This window comes from Sinocyclocheilus anshuiensis, unplaced genomic scaffold, assembly GCF_001515605.1.
Source record: "Sinocyclocheilus anshuiensis isolate Anshui unplaced genomic scaffold, SAMN03320099.WGS_v1.1 scaffold2595, whole genome shotgun sequence".
Classification (NCBI taxonomy): Eukaryota; Metazoa; Chordata; class Actinopteri; order Cypriniformes; family Cyprinidae; genus Sinocyclocheilus; species Sinocyclocheilus anshuiensis.
Genome location: NW_015560620.1, coordinates 140512 through 149464, shown reverse-complemented (window position 1 = coordinate 149464; position 8953 = coordinate 140512). Strand labels below are relative to the sequence as shown.

At 38.0% G+C, this 8953-nt stretch overlaps 1 long non-coding RNA gene across 1 annotated transcript in view; it reads right to left on the bottom strand.

Moving 5' to 3' along the window:
* Window positions 1–1621: 1621 nt before the first annotated feature.
* Window positions 1622–8953, bottom strand: part of LOC107681875 (uncharacterized) — a 91103-nt gene continuing 83771 nt past the window's right edge. The window contains exons 3-4 of the long non-coding RNA XR_001633309.1: window positions 1897–2092; window positions 1622–1808 (exon numbers count right to left, since the gene is read on the bottom strand). This is a non-coding gene — a long non-coding RNA (uncharacterized LOC107681875). The remainder of the gene's footprint in view (window positions 1809–1896; window positions 2093–8953) is intronic.

The following is an 8953-nucleotide window of genomic DNA, read 5'->3' as shown; positions in this document are numbered from 1 at the left end:
GGAAGGACATGTGACGACTCCGGGCTGGACTCCGCTTCGTCCACGGTGAAAGCCGATCCGACGATCCACAGCGCAAAGTTGTAGTATTTCCTCAGCAACCAGCACGAATCAGCTCCAGTCATGACGAAGCAGATATCGTCCTCTTTTGGAAGACCAAACAAAGTAGTTTCGCTTTCACAACGAAGCACACAGCATCTTTACGACATGGCGGCGGCAACAACAATACTACAGTGAGAATAAAAGTTACGCCTTCTTTCTTTGCGTGAACATTTGGGCGGCGTTATGCAAATCTTCCCACATAGCGACGTAGATATGTTGGGGGCGTGTTAGACCGAGCCGTTTTAAGAGGGTGTGGCTGACTCTGAACTTTTATAAAGAATATCTCTTTGGATTTGAGACTTTAGTCTTTGCAACTTTACAGATCTTCTTTATGATCATCATATGACCCCTTTAAATTTAGCTAAATTTCAAATATTACTAAACTCAGATCACATTCAGACTTCTCTAAGGATATGATAAGACAGACAGAAAATTGTTTTTCTTCTCCATATTCAGATCTATTTAATTTATTGTATAAAAAAAAAAAAATTTTTACAAACCCAATCCAAACCATTTCCATATGCGGTTTGAAATTCAATTTAAATTTCAGGTTTGGAAGTGGGTTTCAATCTAACCAGTCAAATGGAGATTTTTTTTCAGTTTTGGGGATGCAATGGGTATATAATATCACACACAAGTGTGGTAGTGTCATTCACTATGTATTGAATGTTGAATGAGCATAGGAGTGTAACTGAACACTGTGCAGTGCAGTGCTGTACCAAGTGAGCAACTGAGCAAGTTTACCATGTCAGAAAAACCAAACATATGAAGATGGTTGTTATGCAAATGATAAAAATTACAAATCATGCACTATGGTAAACATGCTTTGAGGTTATAACATAGTATTGTGCAAGAAATTACCAATTGGTGGTCATTTCAGCTTTAAACTGCATTGAATTTTTTTGTACAGGTATGTTTTGGAGCACTGTGATTTAAAAAAAAATGTCATCACTTTTCGACAGATCCATTCCTACTGATTTGATTTAAACAACAAACCAGAGTTGCGTGCAATGTGACAAAATCTAAAACAAATTTTTAAGTTTCACACTTCTGAGAATTTTTGAGCAGATCAAAATTTTCAAAATTAATTGCAAATCCTGCCATCTTTTGGCATTTTCACAGCTGAGAATCGCTATTGATTTTTGTTTTCTGACTCTCTCTAAATCTTCAGAGGCTTTTTTCATATTAAGTCCTGGGCACTAGATTCAAACGCATCCAAAATATAATTAACCTCAGGGCCCATTCAAGATCTTAGAATGACGACTAATGCAATTAATAGTCAGATAATCGGCTGATGATAAGAGCATTAACTATGATTTCGGCAAGTGTCTGCTGCCAAAAACTTAGAGATGAATCCAAGTGAGAATGCAGTGAAATGATTTAAAACACACAGGAATTCATGTCAAAGAGAGAAAGAGGAGAGACTGTGGGAAGGGGGAGGGTGCCAGTGTAGTTCAAGTAGTTGTAGCAGTTCATCATCAGTGTCTAGAGGAGGAAGCGAAGAAGGAACACAGCGTAACTGAAAGACAAAGAGGCGTAAACAGCTGGCACGCTGCTGCAGCGTCGCAATGCCAATGAAAGGAAACTTGCCTGCCAACATCCAAACACGGGGCTAAAGAAAGACACCACCAGAGGAGAGCCAGAGGATTGTGGGAGATGCGGATCCTGGCGTAGTCGATAGGGTGACGAGGCCAATCCTCAGGGACAACCTGCTCATTACAAAGTCAGAGAAAGGTCAGGTGACTGACTTCTGCTTTTCTTTCACTCCTCCACCAATTATCATCCCTCTGTCCCTACCTTTTCCTGCTGAGTTTGTCCCACTTGCTCGTTTCCCATGCACTCTGGACGATTCCTCGACGGTTCCTGTCATTATTCATGTTTTCTTTAGTAAACAGCTTCTGGCACAGTTGTGTCATCATTTGCGCTCTGCTCGCTGAAGCGGTTTGGTGCAGTGGCAGACGCGGAGGCCCGTCCTCAGGCAGATGCACTGCGACTGGAGAGATGAATGAAAACCGCTTGGATTAATGAAGCGATTTCAGAACAATTGAAGTTACTGACAGCTCCCCTAAATTTATCACCCTGCCTCCTTTACCATGAGTAATAGTCTCACACAGTCGCTGATACTGATCACCGCAGTAAATGCAGATTTACGCACAAACACATAGGCACACATGCACAGACAATAAATGATATTAATGAGCAAGCGGCCATGTTTACAAACGTTTCTAAATCTCGTTCATTTATGATGATAAGCGGTATGATTTAATGATAATGCATGGTAAAACACTGACAGACGTTAGCAGCACATTAGCTGTATTTCAAAACCTAGTGAGCTGCATACTGAGGCAGGTTCATAGTAGCGCACCCGATGTTGTTCAATAAGGAAGCTAACTTGATTATGTTGCCCAATTAAACTTTATTTTTACCTAATTGACATACTGTACATCCCTTCGTAAAGAAGGCAAACACAGAATGTATAGCAACAAGCTCAGTGAGAATATAAATCAGATAAGATGGCTGACAGCTGAATCATTATAAATATATTTCATTTAATACCGAAAAGTGTTCATAAACTTAGGTCAATGTAAACATAATTCGATTTTTTTTACCCAGTACTTGGGTGCATTTGATCAGCGAAGGACAAAAAAGAAAGAAAAGTCTGTTTTTCCTATTTAATATGAGTATTTAATAATAATGATAATATTGAAATATAATAAAAAGAATAATTAACTATTATTGGTACATTAATATTTAAAATAACAATATTTAAATATATTATTAGTAATATAATATTTATACATATTAAAATAATATTACAATTATCAATCAAATGAAATAAAGAATCTTTCACTATTACTTTATAGAAGAACTCTAAAATTACAGTGGTAATATTTATGGCTTATTTCTAAACTATAGAGCTTTTATTTAGGATGAAAACCATTGGGAGACCTAAAAGTTTGCATTAAACAAAAACTACAATTGTCTTTTCTAACCTATTGTGATGTACTGTAAATCCGGGGCAAAACTGAAAATAGGGTGGGATTTGATTTTGTCCATCGGGAACTGATTGTTGTCGTTTGCTAATTAAAACTCTAGAAACTAAATAACTCTATTTGTGTGGCACATGGAGTGACTGCCACCATAATATTAGTGTACTAAATCAGTCGTTGTGACATTCCATGACAGTCCCTTAGAAGGCAGCTGCCTATCTAAGAAGCAAGGCAGTTTATAATACTGTGAAAGAGAGCACATTACTACAAAAGTGTCTTTGATAGAACTGATAGAGCGCCATATATTTCATATGACACTGCTTATATGTGTGTTTGTGGGTGGGTGTGATCACTCCTGTCCGTATCTTCTCCACTGTCTGTTTACTGCAATGCAGGAGTTGCTCTTTGACTGTATTCAGTGGAAGGCGCACCAGGGATTTTCACAGAGACCTTTGTGTCAGTTCCTACTGGTGCGTGAGAAAGATCATTGCTTGTTTTCTCTGCTGTTATTTACAGGCTCCATTCATTGAAAAATGACTTCAGAAAGGCTTGAACAGAAGTGACAGCACTGAAAAGCTAATTTGTCCTCATTCCTCGTCTTTCTGTCTCTCTCTTTCTGTTTGTCACTCTCTCTGTGTTTATCTGTCTCTCTCACTCAATGTGTCACAGACTCCGCCCTCTATAGTCTGTAGAGCAGTAACAAAATTCCCGACAAAAATAATCTGTCAGTTTCTAAAAATTCTAATTAAACACATTTAGATGTCTATAACCTGATAATAAATCAATTAATTTGCAAGCTTTTACTCCACCACTTGCATGCATGACATCATTAACAACAGTTCAAGCAGTTTGAATGACGGATATTTGACAAAATTACTACAGTTTCGGTAAACAGTCATGACTAGCTAGTGGATTTCTTCAACAATACATCAAACTATGGCAGTTTGTGGAAAATGCAGCATGGGTGGTTACAAGGGTGCTGCTAGATGGATACTAAGGTTCTGTGTGATTGTTTGCTGTTTGAATTATCGTCGCTAATTCTCTATGTCAGGATACATCTAAAGGCTTTTTACATCTGTTATCATTCACCTTATGTCTAAAAAGCTCCATGATTTGAGGCATAATTGATCGTATGTAGCACAAACGCTGTCGGAGAAGTTTGCAAAATTTTAATACCTAGGGTTAGCAGTTAAGAACAAATCCCTTACTCTTAATATGCATAATGGTCACACTTGCCTTAGCAAGCACCACTAAAAGAATGATAAATTCAGAGACATTAAGTGTGCTGAACAGGAGAGCGTGCTGTGGTGCAGTACTGCGTGTCAGTATCAGGGTGGGGACTCAGGACTGCTGCTGGAATGGTGAGAGATGTTAGTTTTAGAACAAATGCAGCGAGAAAATGAAATGCTTATTCTAAAATGAGAGGAAGAAGGTGAATAAGCAGGTACCATGGCAAGGTCTTATATTGTGATTTTAGTACTAAAAGGCAGTGTGCATTAAGGAAAAATCTTGTCAATGTAAAGGCAGAATAGTAGAGTTGGGGTACTTTGACTCGGGACTGGAATTGTGAATGAACTTGGACTCGGACAAACTCTGGTGCAAATTTTTCAGATTACAGAAGAATCCATGTCGTGTAATATAAAATACAGAAAAATACAACTTAGGCTCATTGGAAATACGTGCCTCTACCTACATTTCTGCAAAACTCAAAAATCGTACTTATGCATACGAATCGCTGCAGTTTCCAGTTGAAAAGAACACTAGAGGCAGTAAAACTCCCACAACTCTTATTTTTTTTCACACAAAGTATGATTTGCAGGTCCACAGTTTTGATTAATAAAGCCTAATTTTCACATAATTACGTGAGGAATATTATGTTATGAATTCAAAACTATTTTAAACATGCTGCGAGATTTGAAAACTGATGCATTTTAAGTTTAGCGTCACATATACAGCTTCAAATGCATGAGTTTTCTAACTCAGTAGGTTTGCTCGGTAGCTCACGCGATATGGCGTTGCACTTAGATGATGAAGAGTTTCGGTACGAACCCCGTGAAACTATGGTTCGACAAAACAACTCAAAAGGAAGGTAAAATAGCACGGCTGCATCAACAAATGCATTTTTTTTATCACTTTTACATTTGCTAACACTATCAGGTAGGTTTAGGGTTGGGTTTGGTGTAGGGGGTTTTGCCAACACGACAGCGCATTAACTTTTAGCGACACTCCTCGAATATTTGAATTATGAACCACCGCAATACGTACCTGCAACAACGTAATACAAACACAGCAATACGTGCCTATATCAACATAACAAAAACGTGCCAGGGTCACATATTGAACCCGCGTTTTAGCGCCACTGACTGGATGTTTCACATTAAAACTGCCGTGAAACGTGCAGTAAGGTACGTTTTAATCAGGGGTGCACATAAGTGGTCCACAGGTCCGCATGCGTGACCAAAATAAAAAATGCGCTGTATAAATAAGTTCTGACAGCGCATTTGCGTACCGACATGGATGACAGCTGTTAATGCACAATTACCATTTTAGATCGACAAACTGTACTGTATAAGATTTCTATCCAAATTGAAAGCTTCATTTCAAATTGAAAATCTAATCTACCCGCTGCCGTTTTCAAAGCACAATGCAAAACTGAGACATTTCATTCACTGAAGCTCTTCAATCGGTAGCGCTAAACCCAGAAGCGCATATACTTACTTGCCGACCACCCGCCAAAATAAAAGCCTGCTGATTTTAAGGTTGAAAATGATAAATTCATATTAAATTAAAAAAAGTAAATATTATCATTGTATTTTTAAGTTTACTATAAAATAATTGTATTTGCATTTAATACTCCCTTTTTATTTTAAAATATAATAATATTATCACACTTTATTTTGTTTATTATTTTATTTAAAAAAATAACTAAATAAAGTGCAATAATATTATCACTATTATTAATTTATTTTTTATAGTTATATTTAATGGGTCACACTATGTGCAGTGTAAGGACCAAACCAAATCTCCAGGTTCTCTTATGAGAACCAGGTTGAAAAACGTATGTGCACCCCTGGTTATAACAGTGCTGCAGAAATGCATTTAGAGGCACGTATTTCGAATGAGCCTGGGTTGGAAAAATAAGTAACAACATCAAATTAAGTTATAAAGACATCAATAAACGTCTCCCATTCAAACTCAACTTAGGACACTCAGGACTCGACAAGGTGGACTCAGACCCAACACTACTGAATAGTATATGTACTGTACGCTCCGTTCACACATGCACCTTGATTTTTTTGCACTAATTTGTTTGTCCACAAGGTGGCGATGCTGACCTGGACCATCATTTTGCATTTAAAAACAAACAGATGGGACACAACAACAACATCAAACTTCTGGAGGTGGCAATAACAAAAGATGCCCGCATTGACCAGCACTCGTGTGAGGAGATTAAGAGATACACGCAACTCTAATTTAAATGAGTAAAAAGTACTCGTAACTTCAGGAGAGAAATTGCGCAGACACTGTACGAAGATGAAACTGTCTAGTGTCATGTGTCGAGTGCCTGTGTTGTGCACACTATCAAATGAAGCTGAAAGGCTATGTGTTTGGATGTATTCTTACACTAAGGTTCATGTCAAAACTGAAGTAAACTTTGGGATTAAATCTACATGTGTTTTTGTCCTAAAGCTGCAACATTTAACAAGACATTTTGTCAATCACTTGGTATCTGTTTCTGCGCTGTTGCAGCAGGAGGTCTCTTCCACCTTGAAATCTGGCTAGGCCAAAATCCTGCTCCACATCAGCCACCCAATTTCATGAAGTCGTAAAAATTAAAACGAGATGACATACTCTTGTATTTGGTGTTATTAGATAGTATAGTAAATACTAAAATATCAATACAAGTTGTACATGATATGATCATAAACGTATCTTTAAAGCTGATGTTTGGATGTATTGGGCTATTGTCACCAACAATGCTGACAATCGCCTTGCTCACATAATGTTGCACATTAAAACAGAACACATGGTATATCATCGAAATTCGATTATGCTACTATTTGAAGCCAGATGTGACAGATGCATGGACTGTGATAAAGGCTCTTCATTGGAGTAAAGTGTGACAACTAGCCCCAGTCTCCCATATTTTTATAGGCTCATACAGAAGGGCTATTTTGGTCCCCTGGGAACGTTTAGTAAACTCAAAAGGTGCCAAAAGACTATTGCGATTGTGCCAAACCTCTACAGTTCACACTGCTAGAGGGATGTACGCTGTCGTTCAGTGGTAGTCACTGTAGTCGAGCACTGAAGGCATTAACATTCTGGTGTGCAGGAGAGTCTCTGAAGGTCTGGTATCAGTCAAGCTGTCCTTTTCAAGCCTGAATGACCGGGCAGTGGCAGAGGAGGCCCCACGAGAGAGCGGGAGGGACACCCACACACTCCTGCCACTTTCCTGCGGCAGCCCGCAGAAGAGGAAGAGTCAATTTAACAGCAATCATCCTCCTTGATCACAACCCACTTGTAACCTGCCACCTCAACAATGATTTTATCATCCTCACTCCCTCACACGCTATCTCTATCTCAATATATGTCTCTATTTTGCTTTGAAAGTCCTCCCTCTTCACTGCAGTATCAGTGGAACAGAAACACCTTTCATAGTTTTGCTATTTCATAAATTGTTTTACTCTTTATTATTAGCTGTAACACTATAATTGCATGTTTAATGTGACAGACAACTCATCCCAATACCATGCTAAGTGTTAGGACTCCATTTTTTCTCAGGCAATAATGATGTAAATGTTCAATAGCTTTTTGAAAGCCAGTTCTTTAAGGTATGTGCATCTATAGAAATACTCATAGACTATTCAGTGGGGGAAAGTGTGACAACTAGACCCACTCTCCTATATTTCTATAGGCTCACACAGAAGGGCTATTCTGGTCCCCTGTGAAAGTTTAGTAAACTCAGCTGGCCGCCCTGGCCCATATCCTGTAGGTCTGTGGCAGCGTGAAGAGCGAGAACTAAATCATAGGCTGACAGGGCCCTTTCCTTTAATAGATGCCCCCTATGTAACCAGCCCAGAAAAGGGAAGAGAGGAGCAGCCATTGCTACACACACACACACATGCACTTGAGTGTATGTATGGCTCATATGCACATGCATACATGTGCGCGCACACACACACACACACACACACACACACACACACCTCTAAATGGGGTAACTAGGGCTACTTGACACTTTTTTTTACTCTAGTGAATATATCTGAGGGTAGGTTTATTTTTGAAAGTCAACTGCTACTGCTGTATAGGAAAATACCTGAAAGTCTTGACTACAAAAAAGAAAAGAAAAAAAAGAAAAGAAAAACCTAATTTATATATATGGTTTATGTATATGTTTGTGTGTGTATAACTAATAAGTTAATAATAAATAATTTGTGTATTATATTATTATTGTATTATTTGTGTATTATTAGCAGTGTTGGGGAAAGTTACTTTTAAAAGTAATGCATTACAATATTGCGTTACTCCATAAAAAAGTAACTAATTACGTTACTTAGTTACTTTTTATGGAAAGTAATGCGTTACGTTACTTTTGCGTTACTTTTTAAATCTGGACAGGGCTTGCTTGTTTGTTTTTAAAATAAAAAAAGTTATATTTTTGGCAAATATAAAAGCCTTTTCACACCAAAAGTGAAATAAATAAGCCTCAGGCTGAAGGAAAGTAAATTTACGTCCGTAGAGTAGAATGCAGAAGAAGAAATTTGAACACACTTCAGCAATAAAAAAAGACTCACAAATGTTTGTCTAGAGTAATTTGTGCTTATTAGTACGGTTGAACTGGATCATCGAAGGTCAGAAGCAAA